Source organism: Neophocaena asiaeorientalis, unplaced genomic scaffold, assembly GCF_003031525.2.
Source record: "Neophocaena asiaeorientalis asiaeorientalis breed wild unplaced genomic scaffold, Neophocaena_asiaeorientalis_V1.1 scaffold102, whole genome shotgun sequence".
Lineage (NCBI taxonomy): Eukaryota > Metazoa > Chordata > Mammalia > Artiodactyla > Phocoenidae > Neophocaena > Neophocaena asiaeorientalis.
Genome location: NW_020175078.1, coordinates 5,616,101 through 5,637,987, shown reverse-complemented (window position 1 = coordinate 5,637,987; position 21,887 = coordinate 5,616,101). Strand labels below are relative to the sequence as shown.

The following is a 21,887-nucleotide window of genomic DNA, read 5'->3' as shown; positions in this document are numbered from 1 at the left end:
TTTACAATGGCGTGTTAGTTTCTGCTTTATAACAAAGTGAATCAGATATACATATACATATGTCCCCATATCTCCTCCCTCTTGTGTCTCCCTCCCACTGTCCCTATCCCACCCCTCTAGCTGGTCTCCCTGTGCTATGCGGCTGCTTCCCACTAGCTATCTATTTTACATTTGGTAGTGTATATATGTCCATGCCACTCTCTCACTTCGTCCCAGCTTACCCTTCCCCCTCCCAGTGTCCTCAAGTCCATTCTCTATGTCTGCGTCTTTATTCCTGTCCTGCCCCTAGGATCTTCAGAACCTGTTTTGTTTTTAATTCCATATATATGTGTTAGCATACGGTATTTATTTTTCTCTTTCTGACTTCACTCTGTATGACAGACTCTAGGTCCATCCACCTCACTACAAATAACCCAATTTCATATCTTTTTATGGCTGAGTAATATTCCATTGTAAATATGTGCCACATCTTCTTTGTACATTCATCTGTTGATGATACTTATGTTGCTTCCATGTCCTGGCTATTGTAAGTAAAGCTGCAGTGAACATTGTGGTACATGACTCTTTTTGAATTATGGTTTTCTCAGGGTATATTTCTGAGTATTGCTGTCTGAGTATAGGAAACTGCAGGACGTTATTGCTAACACTGATGCCTTCCAGCCTCCAAATACCAAAAGTGTTAACAAGAAAAATTACCTGAAGTCTAGATTCTTTGCCAAGATCTACCCAGTGCTGATAATCCACGCAGATGGCCATGGCCTCTTATGTTAAATGTGCTTATGAAAGAGTCTTGGGAACACTGTATGAGCAGACTGCTGACTCACAAAGCACAGAATCCTGCTATAGAATTACCATCACATTGTATCAGGGGCTTAATCTGAGCCTTAGACCTGACAGTGACTGTTTCTAGAATTATAGGTTAGGAGACCCTGAGGATCAAACCTGTTTGGTAAATAAGCATTTATTATTATTTCATTCCAATATTTATCAGGTGACTGTTATGTTTATGACACACATGAGTTATAAAGACATATAAATTTCTCCAGGTAATTATTATCTTGTAGATGCTATATGGCATGTATATAAACTTAAATTGCCTTTCTGGTGAGAGAGGCAACAAATCTTGAGAATCACTGTGGTTAATGGTATCCATAAAAAAGTGAAAACTATTATTAGTTTTTTAAGGAACCTCCATACTGTTCTCCATAGTGACTGCATCAATTTACATTCCCACCAACAGTGCAAGAGGGTTCCCTTTTATCCACACCCTCTCCAGCATTTATTGTTTGTAGATTTTTTGATGATGGCCATTCTGACTGGTGTGAAGTGATACCTCATTCTTGTTTTGATTTGCATTTCTCTAATGATTAATGATGTTGAGCATTCTTTCATGTGTTTGTTGGCAATCTGTATATCTTCTTTGGAGAAATGTTTATTTAGGTCTTCAGCCCATTTTTGGATTGGGTTGTTTGTTTTTTTGTTATTGAGCTGCATGAACTGCTTGTAAATTTTGGAGGTTAATCCTTTGTCAGTTGCTTCATTTGCAAATATTTTCTTTCATTCTGAGGGTTGTCTTTTGGTCTTGTTTATGGTTTCCTTTGCTGTGCAAGAGCTTTTACGTTTCATTAGGTCCCATTTGTTTATTTTTGTTTTTATTTCCATTTCTCTAGGAGGTGGGTCAAAAAGGATCTTGGTATGATTTATGTCATAGAGTGTTCTGCCTATGTTTTCCTCTGAGAGTTTTATAGTGTCTGGCCTTACATTTAGGTCTTTAATCCACTTTGAGTTTACTTTTGTGTATGGTGTTAGGGAGTGTTCTAATTTCATTCTTTTACATGTTGCTGTCCAGTTTTCCCAGCCCCACTTATTGAAGAGGCTGTCTTTTCTCCATTGTATATTCTTTCCTCCTTTATCAAAAATAAGATTACCATATAGAAAGTGTTTTAAAGCTCAAAAATATATTTTAGAATTTAGTGTGATAGATAAATTTTCCTTATTGCCTAAAGAGTATGGTAGGTTGGGTTAGTTATCAAATTTAGGTTATCTTCCAAAGGAAATGATCCATTTCCAGTCTGATGTTAAGCAGTGGTGGTTTTTGGAATTTTCATGGAGCAGATAATATTAAAGATTCGGGGATGACAAGCAATAGTGAAGTAGAAAGTGTAACTCTTTATCTTACCCACCTATGAGAGACAAAGCATTTGACCTTCACAACTAGGGAACATTAGGACAACAAATGTCAGTTTTCCTACTATAGAATAAATGAAAGGCCATTATCCACTATGTCTTGAAGACACTACAGGGAGGTTATTGGGTAAACATACTGAATTAATCATAATCGAAATGAAAGTGCTATATCTTGTCCATATTTAAAAATCTGATAGGTCACCATTTGCTGTAGAAGTGAGTCAAAATCAAGAACTATTTATTAACTTAAAGTATCCATGAAATGATAAACTTACAAATATTTATGACAAAGATGGACACTATAGTAGAATTCTACATATTATCTTTTGCATTTAAAAATTATCAAAATATTGCCCTATGTACAATATTTGGTAAGTTTTTTTAAATGGATATGGAATACCTATTTTGTATGATCGTTACAAAGATTAGATCAGTAAATTTATGTAAAGCATACGTTAATCACTGCTCTTCACACATAAAAGCCTTCAACAAATTATAGCTATTAGTTGCTACCTATTTGTCAAATTACCAAATAAGTGAATATCCAAGTTCTGATCCAACCTTCCCATTGATGGAGACCTTGATCCTTCATTAGGTCATTCATTCCATTGTTGGATAACTCCAAAGCTTAGAAAGACCATCTTTAGAATGATTCAAAATCTTCATTTCAACTTTCTACTCTTGGTACCAGTTTTGTCCATTGAAGCAAGTAGAACATCTACTGTGCGTTCCACATGGCAGCCCTTTAAACTTTTCTACATAGTTGTATCCTCCTCCTCCAAGACTTCTCCTTCTTGACAGTCATCTTTAGAAAGTTAAACCTAGAAATGACCACAACAGTCTATACTAGTATGGCCAAGGCAGAGCTTAGATTAGGGCTACCTAGAGATTTAGTATATTATGATCATTGCACCCTTACTCCAGGCACTAGAGTTGGAGCTTATGTTTGTGTATTATTACTTGGGACATTTTGTATTGCGGATGACAGAAACTTAATTAGCTTGAGTTAAAAAAAATAATTTATCAGGTTCTGTTAGGTTATTACAATAGAATAACACTGAGAAAGGATTAATGGAGCTGAGCCATAGGCACAACTGACCCAAGGAACCCAAATTTAAACAGAAGTTTCTTTTGCCATCTCTCATGTGATGTTCTCTCCATGGACCAGATTCCTCTGCTGTCCCAGTGGTGGAGACATGGCTGCCTACAAATCCAGACCTTTACCTCTTAGAACCCAGGGTTTCAAAGAGAGACTGACTCACCGTTCTCTAATTTCAAAATAATCATATTTTTAAATGAACATGAACTTATAATTATTAACTCAGAACTTAGAGATGGATTCTTGCTCTTGAGTCACATGTCCATTCCTGGAACCTTTAACGATGGGCAGGGAACCATGTCATGTTGTGATTTAAGTACTTTCATTGCAACCATTTGGATTCAGTGGAGGGGCAATTTGTAGAAAAGATATGCTGTACAGACAGTCCTGCAAGTGTTTACTAGAGAATACATTGTTTTAGGTTTCATTTTCTGACTAGCAGTTAATTAAATCACCTTTTCCATTTGTATTTAACCTGATGTAAAGTTTCACATGTCCCATTCTGTACTTGTGATATTGGCTTTCTGAACCTATGACATCATTTGTACTGACTGAATTTCAGCACACCTTTGCAGCCTATTGAAATTTTGTATTAGAAATTTTTATCCAACATACCTTACTAATGTATTGTAATTGTCTGATTTCATATCTTTGCAAGATAATAAAATGGACAGAGTTACAGACAGAACCTTGCTGCAGTCCATTAGAAACTTCTTTCAAGGTTGACATGGGTCCATTAATCAATGCCTTTTGTATACCATCATTCAACCAACAATGGTGTCTTAGAAATGAGTCTTTCCAGAAGCCCACAAATGTAAATGTTAGAGACGTTGAGGTTAGAAGACTCATCATCTCTTCATCTCACAGGAGAAAACTACTTGAGGAGCAGTGTTTCCTGCAACACCAAAAAAGAGAAATTCTTAAGCAGTGACCTAAAATGCCAATTTTCCCCCTCAAAGAAGAGGTGGTGCCTGAAATACTTTGTAGCATTGTACACATCATTATCTCAACAAATCATTTTTCTAGTGAAAAGAGAACTCAGAGAGAAATTTCCAAGAAATGCAGTTCTGACAGGAAGGACAAAGGCTCTAAATGCCCTAGATGGAAGAGGTTGGGACAGAAGCCTTGGGTAGGATGTCCAGGTGCTGGCCACAGAATAGGTACTAATCTAAGCTGTCTCCACCCTGTGCTCTAAGATATTCTCAGTACTCAGATGCAAAGTCATGCTTGAAAAGCTCTGATTTCCCTGAACGTTTTCTCAACAGACTTGGCTGATACCATCTTATTTTCTGGGTAGTTCTCAGGTTTTAACTGGTGTGTCAAATTGTGTTATCAGTGGAGTGAATGAAATTTGCCATCCATAAACAGTTACCTTCAACCCACTTTTGATGTGAAACCTTCAGTTTCTTCATTTACCCTTCCCCATTCAACAGGTATTAATCAAGCATTTAAAATGTGTCAAGCTCTGAAAAAATAAATAAATAAATAAATAAAATGAAATCAAGTGTCAAGCTCTGGGGATAACTCGGTTCTCAAAACAGACACAGTCCCTGACTTCAAGGAACTTAAAAACCCTCTTTTTTACCCAAACAAGTCTGCTCACTGACCACTGAAACTTCCAGCACTTTTCTACCCCCCCAACCCAGAGTTTTCTCCTCTCCATGGTCCCCTGTTTAAATCCAGTCTCAAAGGGTACGCCTGCCACCACAAGGCTCCAAGATCAACCCAGCCTGAAGTGCTCTTTCTGCTGTCTGAGTTCTTGTAACTGGATTGCTTGTACAATGGACAGCTATTGGCTACATTTGATGAAAGAAGTGAGCTTTAGAGTGGGATAGATCCATGTTCAGATCCCACCTTAGTGGCTTACAAGATCATTTAGTCATAGGTTATTTAATAGTTCTGAACCACGTCCATAAATCGAGGATAATGCCAATTTCATAGAGATAATTAATTCCACATGACCTGTTTTTATGCAATCATCCGTTTCTCTACCTGTGATGAACAGATAAGAGAATAGGACTTGGAGCTAGAACATCAATGCTTCTAACACTCCTTGGCTCTGATCCCTTGGAAATATCACCCAATATCTGTGAGTCTGTTTCCTGAGAAGCAAACTAGGGATAATAATTTTTACTTCAAAAGTTTGTTATGAAAAGGAATGAAGTTAATGTATAGAACAGAAATTTATGAGCTAGAAAGCACAAAACACATGGCAGACCCTGTCCTGATGACTATTATGTAGGTTTCCTAACCGTAACTAGGTTATCAACCCAATTGGGTCTGGGAACCTATCTCCTATTTCTCTCTTGGACCCGTCCTTTTCCTACAGTGCACAGAGACAGCCAGCAATCCTGTTAAGTGGGCACACAGACACGCGCGCACACACACACACACACACACACACACACACACACCTGTTCATGTTCTGTTTTAAAGCTTTTTATAAAATATACACACAAAAAGTGTGCAAATCTTAACATCACTTGATAAATTTTTATAAAGTTCATAAGCAATCACCCAGCTCAACTCACGAAACATTACCAGAAACCCAGAAGCCTCTTCCGCAGTACTCCACCCCACCACAAAGCTAGCCACCCTTCTGATTTCCGTAACCAATGGAGTCATACAATATGAACTCTTATGTGTCCGGCTTATTTATCTCAACGTTAAGTATGGCGATTCACTCCTTTATTATTGAAATACATTTGACATACAACATGTAAATTTAAGGTGTACAGCATGTTAATTTGATACATTTATATATTGTAATATAATTGCCATTATAGTGATAATTAGCACCTCTGTCACAGCACATATTTATCATTTATTTGTAGTAGTTGGAATAGGTAAGTTTTATTCTCTTAGCAACTTTGATGATTATAATATGATACTCTTTTCTATATTCACTATACTGTGCATTAGAGCTCTAGGACTGACTTACTACTCTGCAAGTTGATACCCTTAAACAGCCTCTGTCCTATTCCTCTACCCCCTTCCCCTAGAAACCACCATTTTACTCTTTGTTTTATGAGTCTGACTTTTTCAGATTCAACATACGAGTGATGTCATACATATTTGTCTTTCTCTGACTTACCTCACGTAGCATAATATCCTCATGTCTATCCATGTTGTAACAAATGGCAGGATGTCCTTCCTTCTTATGCCTGAATCATATTTTATATATATATGTATGTGTGTGTGTGTGTGTATATATATATATATATATATATATATATATATATATATACACACACACACACATACATACATACGTATACACACACCATACCTTTTTATCCATTCATCCATTGATGGCACTTAGGTTGTTTCCATATCTTGGCTATTGTGAATAATGCTGCAATGAACATGGGAGTGCAGATATCTCTTTGATATCCTCTTTTCATATACCCAGAATTGTAATTGCTGGATCATATGGTAGCTCTCTCTGTTTTTTGTTTTTTGTTTTTTTTTACTGAAGTATAGTTGATTTACAATGTCATGTTACTTTCAGGTGTATAATTAAGTGATTCAGTTATTATATATACATACATATTCTTTTTCACATTCTTTTCCCTTATAGGCTATTATAAGATATTGAGTATAGTTCCCCATGCTATGCAGCAGGTTCTTGTTGCTATCTATTTTACGCATAGTAGTATGTGTATGTTAATCCCAGCCTGCTAATTTATCCCTTCCCTCCCCTTTCCCCTTTGATAACAGTAAGTCTGTTTTCTATGTCTGTGAGTCTACTTCTGTTTTGTAAATAAGCTCACTTGTATCTTTTTTTTTAGGTTGTACATATAAGCGATATCATATGATATTTGTCTTTCTCTGCCTGGCTTACTTCACTTAGTATGATAATCTCTAGGTCCATCCATATTGCTGCAAATTATTTCATTCTTTTTTATGGCTGATTAATATTCCACTGTATATATATACCACATCTTCTTTATCCATTCGTCTGTCAATGGACATTGAGGTTGTTTCCATGTCTTGGCTGTTGTAAACAGTGCTGCAGTGAATATTGGAGATTCATGTATCTTTTCAAATTACATTTTTCTCCAGATATATGCCCAGGAGTGGAATTGCAGGGTCATATGGTAAATCTAGTTTTAGATTTTTAAGGAGCCTCCATACTGTTCCCCATAGTGGCTGTACCAATTTACATTGCCACCAACAGTGTAGGAGGGTTCTTTTTCTCCACATGCTCTCCAGCATTTATTGTTTGTAGACTTTTTGATGATGGCCATTCTGACTGGTGTGAGGTGATACCTCATTGTAGTTTTGATTTGCCTTTCTCTAATAATTTGTGATGTTGAGCATCTTTTTATGTGCCTTTTGGCCATCTGTATGTCTTCTTTGGGGAAGTATCTTTTTTTTTTTAGTTATCTATTTTATATATATTAGTGTATATATGTCAATCTCAATCTCCCAATTATTCCCACCACCGCCCCCTTACTTTCCCCCCTTGGTGTCCATACGTTTGTTCTCTACATCAGTGTCTCTATTTCTGCCTTGCAAACCAGTTCATCTGAACCATTTTTCTAGATTCCACATATATGCGTTAATATACGATATTCATTTTTCCCTTTCTGACTTACTTCACTCTGTATGGCAGTCTCTAGGTCCATCCATGTCTCTACAAATGACCCAGTTTCGTTCCTTTTTATGGCTGAGCAATATTCCATTGTATATATGTACCACACCTTCTTTATCCATTTGTCTGTTGGCAGGCATTTAGGTTGCTTCCATGACCTGGCTATTGTAAATAGTGCTGTAATGAACACTGGGGTGCATGTGTCTTTTTTTTTTTTTTTTGTGGTACGCAGGTTTCTCACTGTTGTGGCATCTCCCATTGTGGAGCACAGGCTCTGGATGCATAGGCTCAGCAGCCATGGCTCACGGGCCTAGCCGCTCTGCGGCATGTGGGATCTTCCTGGACCGGGGCACGAACCCATGTCCCCTGCATCAGCAGGCAGACTCTAAATCACTGCGCCACCAGGGAAGCCCTTGAATTATGGTTTTCTCTGGGTATATGCCCAGTAGTGGGATTGCTGGGTCATATGGTAATTCTATTTTTAGTTTTTTTAAGGAACCTCCATACTGTTCTACTTAGTGTCTGTATCAATTTACATTCCCACCAACAGTGTAAGAGGGTTCCCTTTTCTCCACACCTTCTCCAGCATTTGTTGTTTGTAGATTTTCTGATGATGCCCCTTCTAACCAGTTTGAGGTGATACCTCATTGTAGTTTTGATTTGCATTTCCCTAGTAATTAATGAAATGCATTTAAATAATTAGTGAGCAGCTTTTCACGTGCCTCTTGGCCATCTGTATATCTTCTTTGGAGAAATGTCTATTTAGGTCTTCTGCCCATTTTTTGATTGGGTTGTTCGTTTTTTAATATTGAGCTGCATGAGCTGTTTATGTATTTTGGAGATTAATCTTTTGACTGTTGATTCATTTGCAAATGTTTTCTCCCATTCTGAGGGTTGTCTTTTCATCTTGTTTACAGTTTCCTTTGCTGTGCAAAAGCTTTTAAGTTTCATTAGGTCCCATTTGTTTATTTTTGTTTTTATTTCCATTACTCTAGGAGGTGGATCAAAAAGGATCTTGCTGTGATTTTTGTCACTACCACCAGGAAAGCCCCAGCACAACTTATTGAAGGGACTCTCTTTTCTCCATTGTATATTCTTGCCTCCACTGTCATAGATTAATTGACCACAGGTGCATGGGTTTATTTCTGGGCTTTCTATCCTATTCCATTGATCTAAGTGTCTGTTTTTGTGCCAGTACCATACTGTTTTGATTATTGTAGCTTTGTAGTATAGTCTGAAGCCAGGGAGCCTGATTCCTCCAGCTCTGTTTTTCTTTCTCAAGATTGCCTTAGCTATTTGTGATCTTTTGTGTTTCCATACTTTTAAGTTTTTGAGAAAGCTTCTTATCATTTTCCATAATGGCTGAACCAATTTACATTCCTACCAACAATGTTCAAGGGTTGCAATTTCTCTACATCCTCACCAACACTTGTTATCTCTGGTCTCCTTTATGATAGCCATTCTAGAAATTTTCAGGTGCTATTTCATGGTTTTGAAATGTTCAGCATCTTTTTATGTACCTGTTGGCCCTTTGGATTTCTTCTTTGTAAAAATGGCTATTTAATTCCTCTGCCCATTTTTTAATCAGATTTTTTAATTGAGTTGCATGAGTTTTTGTATATTTTGAATATTAACTCATTATCCAATATATGGTTAGTAAAATTTTTCTCCATTCTGTAAGCTTCTGTTTTTTGTTTTTGTTTTTTTTAATTGTTTCTCTTCCTGTTTTGAAGCTTTTAAGTTTGATGCAGTCCCATTTATTGATTCTTGCTTTTGGAGCTTATGATTTTGGTGTCATAGCCAAAAAATCATTGTCAAGACCAATGTTAAGGAGTTTCTTATCTATGTTTTCTTCTAGGAATTTTATGTCATCAGGTCTTACATTTAAGTCTTTGATCAATTTTGAATTAACTTTTATGGAGTGGTGTAAGAAAGGTGTCCAATTTCATTTTCCTGCATGTGTTTCTCCAGTTTTCCCAACACCATTTAGTTACTTATTTTTCTCTTTTAAAGTATGATTATTATTTTTATTGAAGTATTGCTGTACAATATTATATAAATTACATGTACAGTATACTGATTCACAATTTTTAAAGTTATATTCCTTTTGTAGTTATTATAAAACATTGTCTCTATTTCCTGTGTTGTACAATATATCCTTGTATCCCAACACCATTTATTGAAGAGATTATCCTTTCCCTATTGGGTATTCTTGGCAAATATTAGTTTACCACATATGCAAGAGTTTAATTATGGGCTCTCTCCCTCTTTTCTGTCTCATTAGTCTATGTGTCTATTTTTACACCAGTATTGTACTGTTCTGATTACTATAGCTTTGTGATGTAGTTTGAAATCAGGAAGTGTAATACTCTAGGTTTGTTCTTCTTAGGACTGTTTGGACTACTCTGAATCTTTTGTGGTTTTATACAAATTTTAGGATTGTTTTTTCTATTTCTGTGAAGAATGCCATTGGAATTTTGATTTTGATTGTATTGACTTTGTAGATGGCTTTGAGTAGTACGGACATTTTAACAATATTCTTCCAATCTGTGAATGTGGGATGTACTTTCATTTGTATGTGTATTCTTCTATTTGTTTCAACAATGTTTTATAGTTTTCTTCATACATATCTTTCACTTCCTTGGTTAAATTTGTTCCTAGGTATTCCATTCTTTTTGATTTTATGGTGAGTAGTATAGTTCACTTTATTTCTTATTCAGATGTTTCACTATTAGTGTATAGAAATACAACTGATTTCTCTACGTTAATTTTGTATCCTGCAACTTTTCTGAATTAGTTGATTAGTTCCAACATTTTGGGTTGAGTCTTTGGAATTTTCTATATACAAAATCATATCATCTACAAATAACAAAAATGTTACTTCTTTCTTTCCAGTTTAGATACCTTTTATTTCTTTGTCTTGACCTATTTCTCTAGCTAGGACTTCCAGTACTGTATTGAATAAGAGTGGTGAGAATGGGCATCCTTGTCTTTTTCCTGATCTTAGAGGGAAAGCTTTCAATATTTTTACCATTGAGTATGTTAGCTGTGAGTTGGTTACACATGGCCTCTCTTATGTTGAGGTATGTTCCTACTATACCCAATCTGTTGAGGGGGTTTTTTTTATCATGAAATGATGTTATATTTTGTCAAATGCTTTTTCTGCATCTATTGGGATGATCATGTGGTTTTTATCTTTCATTCTGCCAGTGTGATATATTACATTTATTGATTTGCATATGTTGAAACATCTTTGCTTCCTGGGAATAAATCCCACTTGGTAATGGTGTACAATCCTTTTACTGTGTTGCTGAATTTGGTTTGCTAGAATTGTTTTGAGAATTTTCAGATCTATATTCATCAGGGATATCAGTCCATAGTTTTCTTTTATTGTAGTGTCTTTATCTGGTTTTGGTATCAGGGTAATGCTGGCCTGGTGGAGTGAATTTGGAAACGTTCCCCTACACTTCAATTTTTTGGAAGAGTTTGAGAAGAACTGGCATTAATTCATTTTTCAATGCTTGGTGGAATTTGTCAGTGAAGCCATCTCATCCTGGGGTTTTCTGTGCTGAGAGGTTCTTGATTACTGATTTAATCTCTTTACTTGTTACTGGTCTGTTCAGATTTTCTATTTCTTTGTGATTCAATCTTGGTAGGTTGTGTGTTTCTAGGAAAATGCCATTTCATCTAGGTTATCTAATGTGTTGATATATAATTGTCCATAGCAGTCTCTTATGAGCCTATGCATTTTTGTAGTATACGCTGTAATGTCTCTTCTTTCATTTCTAATTTTATTCATTTGAATCTCCTTGCCTTTTTTTCTCAGTCTAGCTAAAGATTTGTCAATTTTGCTTATCATTTCAAAAAAACAGTCTAAGTTTTGTTGATCCTTTCTTTTGTTTTTCTGGTCTCTATTTCATTTCTTTCTATTCTTCTCTTTATTATTTTCTTCCTTCTGCAAATTTTGGGCTTAATTTGTTTCCCTTTTTCAAGTTCCTTGAGGTATAAAGTTAGGTTTCTTATTTGAGATTTTTCTAATTTCTTAATACGCAGTTATCACTATAAACTTTCCTCTCAGAACTACTTTTGCAGCATCCCATAGAATTTGATATGTTGTGTTTCCATTTTCATTTGTTGTTCATATGTTGTGTTTCAAGATAATTTTTTATTTCCCTTTGATTTCTTCTTTGACCCATTGGTTGTTCAGAAGTGTTGTTTTTTTTTTCCCGCATATATGAGTAGATTTTCCAGGGTTCCTTTTGTTATTGATTTCTAGTTTCATGCCATTGTGGTAGGGAAAAAATGCTTGATTTCAGTCTTCTTAAATTTATTGAGACTTGTTTTTGTGGCCTAACATTCTCTATCCTGGAGAATGTTTTGTGTGCACTTGAGAAGAATGTGTATTCTGCTGCTGTTGGATGGAATGTTTTATATATATATATGTTAAGTCCATTTGGTTTAAAGTAGGTTCAATTCCAACATTTCCTTGTTGATGTTCTGTCTAAATGATCTATCCATTGCTGACAGTGGGGTATTGAAGTCCCCTACTATTATTGTGTTGTTGTATTTCTCCCTTCAGATCTGGTAGTATTTGCTTAATATATTTAGGTGCTCCAATCTTGGATGCATGTATATTTATGATTGTTATATCTTATTAATGTATTAATTCCTTTATCATTATATAATGATCTTCTTTGCATCTTGTTACCATTTTTGGCCTAAGGTCTATTCTGTGTCATAAGTATGGCTATCCCTGCTTTTGTTTGGTTTCCTCTTGTGTAGAGTATCTTTCATCCCATTCACTTTGTTTCTGTGTGTGTCCTTAGAGCTGAAATGAGTCTCCTGTAAGCAGCATATAGTTGAGTCTTGTTTTTATATATGCATCCTTTCTGTGCCTTTTGATTGGTAAATTCAATCCATTTATATTTAGGGTGATTATTGATACATAGGACTTACTACTGCCATCTTATTGTTTGCCTTCTGTTTGTTCTGTATCTCCATTTTTTCTTTTTCCCTCTGGTAAGCTCTGTCTCCCCTTATTTTATATTTCATAAATATATTCTAGAGTTTTGCTTTGTTGTTACTATGAGGCTTACATACACCATCTTGTAGATAAAACAGTCTATTTTATAAAGATAGCAACTTATCTTCATTCACCTGTAAAAGCTCCACTCTTTTACTCATTCCCTTTCATACCTTTGAGATCACAATTTACCTCTTTTTATGTTGTGTAGTCATTAACAAATTATAGTACCCATAGTTATTTTTAATACTCTTTTCTTTCCTCTTTATACTATAGTTAAGTGGTTAACACACCATTCTAATATAGAGTTACGGTTTTCTAATTCTGACTATCTATTTTCACCTACACCAATGTTGTGTACCTTCACATATTCTCATGTTGCCAGTTAGTCTCTTTTCATTTCAGCTTGAAGAATTTCTTTTAATATTTCTTGTGAGGCAGGTCTAGTGGTGGTGAACTTCCTCAGTTTTGGGGGGGGGGTTTGGTTTTTGTTAGTTTGTTTTTTGAGAGGGGAAAGCATTTATATCTCCTTCATAACTGAAGGATAACTTTGCTGAAATTATTCTTGGCCGACAAATTTTATCTTTCAACACTTTCAATATATCATTCTACTCTCTGCCGTCCTGTAGAGTTTTAGCTGAGAGATCTACTGGTAGCCAAACAGAGGTTCCTTTGTAGGTTACTTTCTTTTTTTCTCTGGCTATGTTTAAGATTCTTTACTTAGTATTGATTTTAACAGTTTCACTATAATGTGTCTTGGAGATCATTTTGCATTGAAATAATCAGGTGTTCTATTAGCTTCATGGAATTTTATGTCCAAGTCTTCCCACAGGTTTGGGAAGTTCTCACTATGATTTCTTTAAATATACTCTCTGCCCCGCTCTTCCCTCTCTTCTTCTGGATGCTGATTATCCTTATATTTGCCTTTCTGATTAAATGCAATAGGTCTTGTAGGGTTTCTTCACTTTAAAAAACTCTTTCCTCTTCTAATTGAATTACTTCTGTATTTCCATCCTACAAGTCATTTATCCTTTCTTCCATCTGGTCTGCCCTGTTGCTGATGCCCTCTATTTGCGTTCCTCATCTCATTCATAATTCTTCAGGTCCAGAATTTCTGTTTGATTATTTTGTTTTAATTTCAGTCTCTTTGATAAAGAACTCCTTCTGTTCATTAACGGGGATAGCTGGGCAGTCACTCACCACTTTTGTTCTCCACCTCCTCCATAGGAACGGTCACTTCTTTCCTCTTCCTCTGCTGGAGAAGTCTCCGCTGCTGCCATCAAAAGCCTAGCCCTTTGCAGTGTCACCTTGATGAGGGGGGCCACCTTGCCAAGTTCCTTCCTCTCCTCTGCATTCAAACTCGTCTCTGTCCCTCTCCAGTGGCATGCTGGACTCTACCCCTTAGGCAGACTGGACTTCCACAAATTCTCTCTCATCCATGGGTATCTACCTAGTTATACATTCTTCAGGTTTCCTTTTTCCCAGTCATGGCAAGTGGGGTGGGGCAGCCTTGCTGACTTGCTTGAATCCTCAGCCCTTTCTAAGGTTTTGCTCTTTTTTTTATTTCCAGATGCACAGGTGGGCTAGAAACCTGCTGAGTGCCTTGGTGTAGTCTGCAGAGGCACCTTTGTTCAGTCATGGATGTCTAATTAGTCTCCTTTAAAAAGGAGAAAAGAGGGGTAACTTATGCCTCTAGGAGTGATGCTGATGTCATTCCTAGAGATTCATTCTTTGTTGCATGTAGCAGTGGGTCATTATTATCATTGCTCTATAGTATTTATTGTATAAATATACAAAAAATTATTTATACATTCAACCATTGATAAACGGTCATTCATTCACCGTTGATGAACATATTATTCCAGTTCAGAGCTATTTCAAATAGTACAATAAACATTCTTGTACATTTTGGGGTGCCCTGTGTTTGTATTTCTACTGAGTGAATACCTAGGAGTGGAAGTACTGGCTTATAAGATATGCATACATTTAGCTTTAGTGGAGACTGTCAACCATTTTTCCAAAGTGATTGTACAAATTTATACTTAATTTGCCAGCAGTGAATGAGAGTTCAGTTGCTGTACTCCCTTGCTAAGACTTGGTCACATCTGTCTTTGCTTTGGCTATTCCAGTGAAAGTGTAGTGGTGTTATATTGTCATTTTAATTTGCATTTCTTGATGATTGATGAGGCTAAATATGTTTCATATGTTTATTGGCCATTTGGCTATCCTCTTTGATTAAGTGACTATTTAAGTGATTTGCCTGTTTTTATATTGGGTTAACTGTTTCCTAATGATTTTTAGTTCTTTGTGTATTCTGGATATGAGTCTTTTTATATGAATTACCAACATATTCAATGTTGTGCAGCTTGGGTTTTCATTCTCTTCATGGTGTCTTTTGAGGAATAGGAATTTCCTAATTTTAATGTAGTCTGAATTGTTGTCTTATGATTAGCATATTCTATATTCTATTTAAGAAAACTTAGTCTACCTGAGTTGATAAAGAGATCTTCTGAGTTTTTTCTAAAAGCCTTTGTTTAACTTTTGCATATATAAGTCTACAATCCACCTGGAATTTATTTGTGTAAGGTGACAATAAAGATTAATTATTCCCACTTGGATATCCAAATAACCAAATAGCACCGTTTATTAAAAAGAGCATTATTTCTACACTATACCACACTGTCACCCCTGCTGAGCATGAGGTAGTTCTGTGGATGTGGGACTCTTTTCTATTCTATTAAGTTTTTTACCTATTCTTATGCAAACTTCAATCTTTATAATTGTCCTGACACCTGATCGTATAAGTCCTCCAGTTTCTTTCTTTTTATTAATGATCTCCTTGACTGTTTTTGACCTCTTGCATTCTGATATGAATTTTAAAATCAGCTTGTCAATTTCTACACAAACCTACTGAAAACACCATTAATTAGAGTGGTATTTAATCTGAAGATTAATTTGGGAAAAATTTACATCCTAACAGTTTTAATTCTTCCAATCCATGAAGATGGGGAAAAACAACTTCTCCATTTATTAAGGCTTTTGAAATTTCTTTTGGCAGAGTTTTATAGTTTTCAGTGTAGAAGTCTTGATCATTTATCATCAAATACATTCCTAGATTTGAAACGTTTTATGCTAATATAAGTTTTATCTCTTTTAGTTGAATTTCATTTGCAACTTTTTTGTTGCTGGTATATAAAAATACAATTGATTTCATACACTGACCTCGGATCCAATAACCTGGATAATAAACATTAATTCTAGTTGTTTATCTCTAGATGTTTTTTAAGATTTTCTATGTACACAATCATATTTTCTATAAATAATGACAGTTTTATTTTGTCTTTTTCTAAACCTTATGACTTTCATTTCTTTTTATTGCCTTATTGCATTGATTAAGATCCTCATTTTTATTTTAATAGAAATAATGTTAGTAGAATCCATATAGTGCCCCCAACCTCAGGAAGAAAGTTTTCAGTAATTGACCATTAAATTGACTTCTCTTTTTGACTTGCTAGGAGTCTTTACCATAAATCAGTATTGTGTTTTATCAAAAGTTTTTTCTCAGTTATTAAGATCATCATTTTATTTATCTCCATTTTCTGTGAATACATTGAATTATATGAACTCTTAATGGTAAACTATTGCTAACATTCCTAGGATAAACTTCATTTAATTGTGATGCATTACCTATTTCATATATTACTGAATTCCATTTTTGAATATATTATTTAGATTTTTTACATATATGTTCCTGCTACATGTTGGTCTGTAATTTTTCCTTTCTTATAATTTTCATAACTGTTTGGCTGTCAAGGTTATGCTGACCCCATAGAAACACTGAAAAGGGTAGCTTCTTTTTCTATTTTCTGGAAGAGTATATATAAAATTGAAGTTACTACTTTCTCTACTGTTTGCTAGAATTCACCAAAGACACCATCTGGGCTAGGAGTATACTTTATGGAGAGGTTTAAAGTAAAACATTTGATCTCTTTAGTAGATATACAGCATTCTGATTATTCTTTCTTTTTGTGTCAGTTTTGGTAAGTTATATTCTTCAAGGAATTTATTTCATTTAAATGGGCTTACAATTTTTTATAATGTCTTTTTTAAATTAATTAATCTATTTATTTAGTTTTTGGCTGCGTTGGGTCTCCGTTGCTGCATACAGGCATTCTCTAGTTGCTGCAAGTGTGGGTTACTCTTCGTTTTGGGGCACAGGGTTCTCATTGCAGTGGCTTCTCTTGTTGCAGAGCAAGGGCTCTAGGCACGTGGGCTTCAGAAGTTGTGGCATGCGGGCTCAGTTGTTGTGGCTTGTGGGCTCTAGAGTGCAGGCTCAGTAGTTGTGGCGCACAGGCTTAGTTGCTCCATGGCACGTGGGATCCTCCTGGGCCAGGGCTCGAACCCATGTCCGCTGCATTGGCAGGTGTATTCTTAACCACTGTGCCACCAGGGAAGTCCCTGCATATTTCTTTTTGTTGTTGTTCTCTTAACATTTTTGTTAATATATGGTATAAAGCAGCACTGCTTAATAGAAATGTAATGTAAGCCATGTATGTGATTTAAAATGTTCTATTAGCTACACTCAGAAAGTAAAAAGAAATGAGTATTATTAATTTTAATCATATAATTTATTTAACCCAGTATCCAAAACATAGGCAGATTTTGCTTTGCATGGCTCCAACATGCATTAATTTTAGTTATCACCATTTAATTTAATAAAACTAGTCTTCCAATAACATGGTTCAAATCTCAATTGTTCTGGTATAATAACTGTGCGTAATTGCATAAAGTACAAAATTCACTGCTATACTTTCAGTCCATGAATAACTATGGAAACAATAGGTGGACATCATTATCAGTGACCAGGCAAAGCATTTCTTTCAAAGTCCACTGGTGATGGGTCAGTGCACATCTGATATTCGGTTCATGCATAGAGAGTGAAGTGTGTGATTGTGTTGCCTCCTTGTCTCTCAGTGTTAAATCCACATGACACTTTTAGAAAAATGGATAATCTAAAGAGGGAACTGGCCAATGAGGTGAGAGATCAGCAAAGACATTTTAAAAAGACATTGTTGGAAGTGAAAGCAGGTGTGATTACAAGATGAACAACTGTGGGGCCGTTGACACTTCTCCTGTTCGAGACTCTAGATGAGTAGCCTCAGAAACTTAGTGAAGGTAAACTTACTGACAGAAATGAGGAATGTGGTTGTGACGAAAAGGATGCAGACAACTCAGAAGAAGTGACACCAACAATGAAATTTCACATTAAAGAAACTTTCAGAGATATTTCATGACATTGGGAAAGCAATGGATAAAATGCTAGGAACTGATTTCAGAAAGGAACATGATAATTCAACAAGGCTCATAAAAGATGCTCGTCCATATTACAAGTTATATAACAAGAAGGTAGCAGGCCCTGTTCAACCTACTCTTGATATGTTTATTATGAAAAAAAACCTTTTATTCTCAGAGTTCCTAATATTTTAAATTAGTGGGTACCAAGTAAATTAGTTTTACCACTTTTTAAATCTTTGCATACATTTATAACGGATAGCAAGACTTTTTATTGTTTGGACAAAAAATTCTAAAAGTCACATATCTCATAGCATTGTGGTCAGAAAAGATGCTTGATATGATTTCAGTTTTCTTAAATTTACTGAGGCTTGATTTATGGCTCAAGATTTGATCTATCCTGGAGAATGTTCCACGTGTACTTGAGAAGAAAGTGTATTCTGCTGCTTTTGATGGAACAGTCTATAAATATCAATTAAGTCCATCTGGTCTAACGTGTCAATAAGGCCTCTGTTTCTTTATTGATTTTCTGTCTGGATGATCTGTCCATTGGTGTAAGTGGGGTGTTAGAGTCCCCCACTATTATTATGTTACTGTTGATTTCACCTTTTATGGTTGTTAGCATTTGCCTTACATATTGAGGTGTTCCTGCGTTGGGTGAATAGATATTTACAGTTGTTGTATCTTCTTCTTGGATTGATCCCTTGATCATTATGTAGTGTCCTTCCTTGTCTCTTGTAACAGTCTTTATTTTAAAGTCTATTTTGTCTGATATGAGTACTGCTACTCCAGCTTTCTTTTGATTTCCATTTACATGGACTATCTTTTTCCATCCCATCATTTCCAGTCTGTATGTGTCCCTAGATCTGAAGTGGGTCTCTTGTAGAGAGCATATATACAGGTCTTGTTTTTGTATCCATTCAGCCAGTCGATGTCTTTTGATTGAAGCATTTAATCCATTTTCATTTAAGGTAATTATCAATATGTATGTTCTTATTGCCATTTTCTTAATTATTTTGGATTTGTTTTCATAGGTCTTTTTTCATCCCTTCCTCTTTTGGTCTCTTGTGATTTGATGACTATTTTAGTGTTGTTTCTGGATGGCCTTTTCTTTTTTGTGTGTGTTTCTATCGTAGTTTTTTGGTTTGCAGTTCCCATGAGGTTTCGATATAGCAGTCTATATACACACAAGGTTGTTTTAAGTTGCTCGTCTTTTACTTCCAAACGCATCTCCCATTTCCTGCCTTTGTATTCTCCTCTTCTCACACTTGCTGGTTTTGATATCATATTTGTGTGTGGATGCTTTCCTACTTTTGCTGTATGTTTGCCTTTATAAGACATTTTAAAAAGACATTGTTGGAAGTGAAAGCAGGTGTGATTACAAGATGAACAACTGTGGGGCCGTTGACACTTCTCCTGTTCGAGACTCTAGATGAGTAGCCTCAGAAACTTAGTGAAGGTAAACTTACTGACAGAAATGAGGAATGTGGTTGTGACGAAAAGGATGCAGACAACTCAGAAGAAGTGACACCAACAATGAAATTTCACATTAAAGAAACTTTCAGAGATATTTCATGACATTGGGAAAGCAATGGATAAAATGCTAGGAACTGATTTCAGAAAGGAACATGATAATTCAACAAGGCTCATAAAAGATGCTCGTCCATATTACAAGTTATATAACAAGAAGGTAGCAGGCCCTGTTCAACCTACTCTTGATATGTTTATTATGAAAAAAAACCTTTTATTCTCAGAGTTCCTAATATTTTAAATTAGTGGGTACCAAGTAAATTAGTTTTACCACTTTTTAAATCTTTGCATACATTTATAACGGATAGCAAGACTTTTTATTGTTTGGACAAAAAATTCTAAAAGTCACATATCTCATAGCATTGTGGTCAGAAAAGATGCTTGATATGATTTCAGTTTTCTTAAATTTACTGAGGCTTGATTTATGGCTCAAGATTTGATCTATCCTGGAGAATGTTCCACGTGTACTTGAGAAGAAAGTGTATTCTGCTGCTTTTGATGGAACAGTCTATAAATATCAATTAAGTCCATCTGGTCTAACGTGTCAATAAGGCCTCTGTTTCTTTATTGATTTTCTGTCTGGATGATCTGTCCATTGGTGTAAGTGGGGTGTTAGAGTCCCCCACTATTATTATGTTACTGTTGATTTCACCTTTTATGGTTGTTAGCATTTGCCTTACATATTGAGGTGTTCCTGCGTTGGGTGAATAGATATTTACAGTTGTTGTATCTTCTTCTTGGATTGATCCCTTGATCATTATGTAGTGTCCTTCCTTGTCTCTTGTAACAGTCTTTATTTTAAAGTCTATTTTGTCTGATATGAGTACTGCTACTCCAGCTTTCTTTTGATTTCCATTTACATGGACTATCTTTTTCCATCCCATCATTTCCAGTCTGTATGTGTCCCTAGATCTGAAGTGGGTCTCTTGTAGAGAGCATATATACAGGTCTTGTTTTTGTATCCATTCAGCCAGTCGATGTCTTTTGATTGAAGCATTTAATCCATTTTCATTTAAGGTAATTATCAATATGTATGTTCTTATTGCCATTTTCTTAATTATTTTGGATTTGTTTTCATAGGTCTTTTTTCATCCCTTCCTCTTTTGGTCTCTTGTGATTTGATGACTATTTTAGTGTTGTTTCTGGATGGCCTTTTCTTTTTTGTGTGTGTTTCTATCGTAGTTTTTTGGTTTGCAGTTCCCATGAGGTTTCGATATAGCAGTCTATATACACACAAGGTTGTTTTAAGTTGCTCGTCTTTTACTTCCAAACGCATCTCCCATTTCCTGCCTTTGTATTCTCCTCTTCTCACACTTGCTGGTTTTGATATCATATTTGTGTGTGGATGCTTTCCTACTTTTGCTGTATGTTTGCCTTTATTGGTGAGCTTTCCCATTTGTCATTTCCTCGTTTCTAGTTGTGGCTTCTTTTTTTTTTTTTTTTCCCTGCCTAGAGAAGTTCCTTTATCATTTGTTGTAAAGCTGGTTTGGTGGTACTGAATTCTCTTAGCTTTGCTTCTGTAAAGCTTTTGATTTCTCTGTCGAATCTGAATGGGAGCCTTGCTGGGTAGAGTATTCTTGGTTGTAAGTTTTTCCCTTTCATCACTTTAAATATACCATGCCACTCCCTTCTGGCTTGCAGAATTTCTGCTGAAAAATCAGCTGATAACCTTATGGGAGTTCCCTTGTATATTATTTGTTGCTTTTCCCTTGTTGCTTTTAATATTTTTTCTTTGTATTTAATATTTGTCAGTTTGTTTAATATGTGTCTTGACGTGTTCCTCCTTGGGTTTATCCTGTATGGGACTCTCAGCACTTCCTGGACTGGAGTGACTGTTTCCTTTCTCATGCTAAATATGTGGAATGCTTCATGAATTTGCATATCATCCCTTGCACAGGGCCGATGCTAATCTCCTCTGTATCATTCCAATTTTAGTATATGTGCTGCCAAAGCGAGCACTAAAGGTCATGTGATAATCATACTTTCCCCCCATTGATTATTGTAACCATTTGTGTAGTTTTGGCTTACAAAGTCACTTTTATGGTCCTGCACTGTCTTGCAAAGCAAGGACTGCCTATATTATCATTTCAACATACAATCAATGTAAAATTTTGGGATATATTACATTCTTGTTTTCGTACTAAGTCTTCAAACTACCA

At 35.6% G+C, this 21,887-nt stretch overlaps 1 non-coding gene across 1 annotated transcript; it reads right to left on the bottom strand.

Moving 5' to 3' along the window:
- Nucleotides 1-21,579: 21,579 nt before the first annotated feature.
- On the bottom strand, nt 21,580-21,687 carry LOC112412436 (U6 spliceosomal RNA). Its single transcript, XR_003005804.1, has one exon. It is a non-coding gene; the product is annotated as a U6 spliceosomal RNA (small nuclear RNA).
- Between the last annotated feature and the right edge of the window lie 200 nt (nt 21,688-21,887).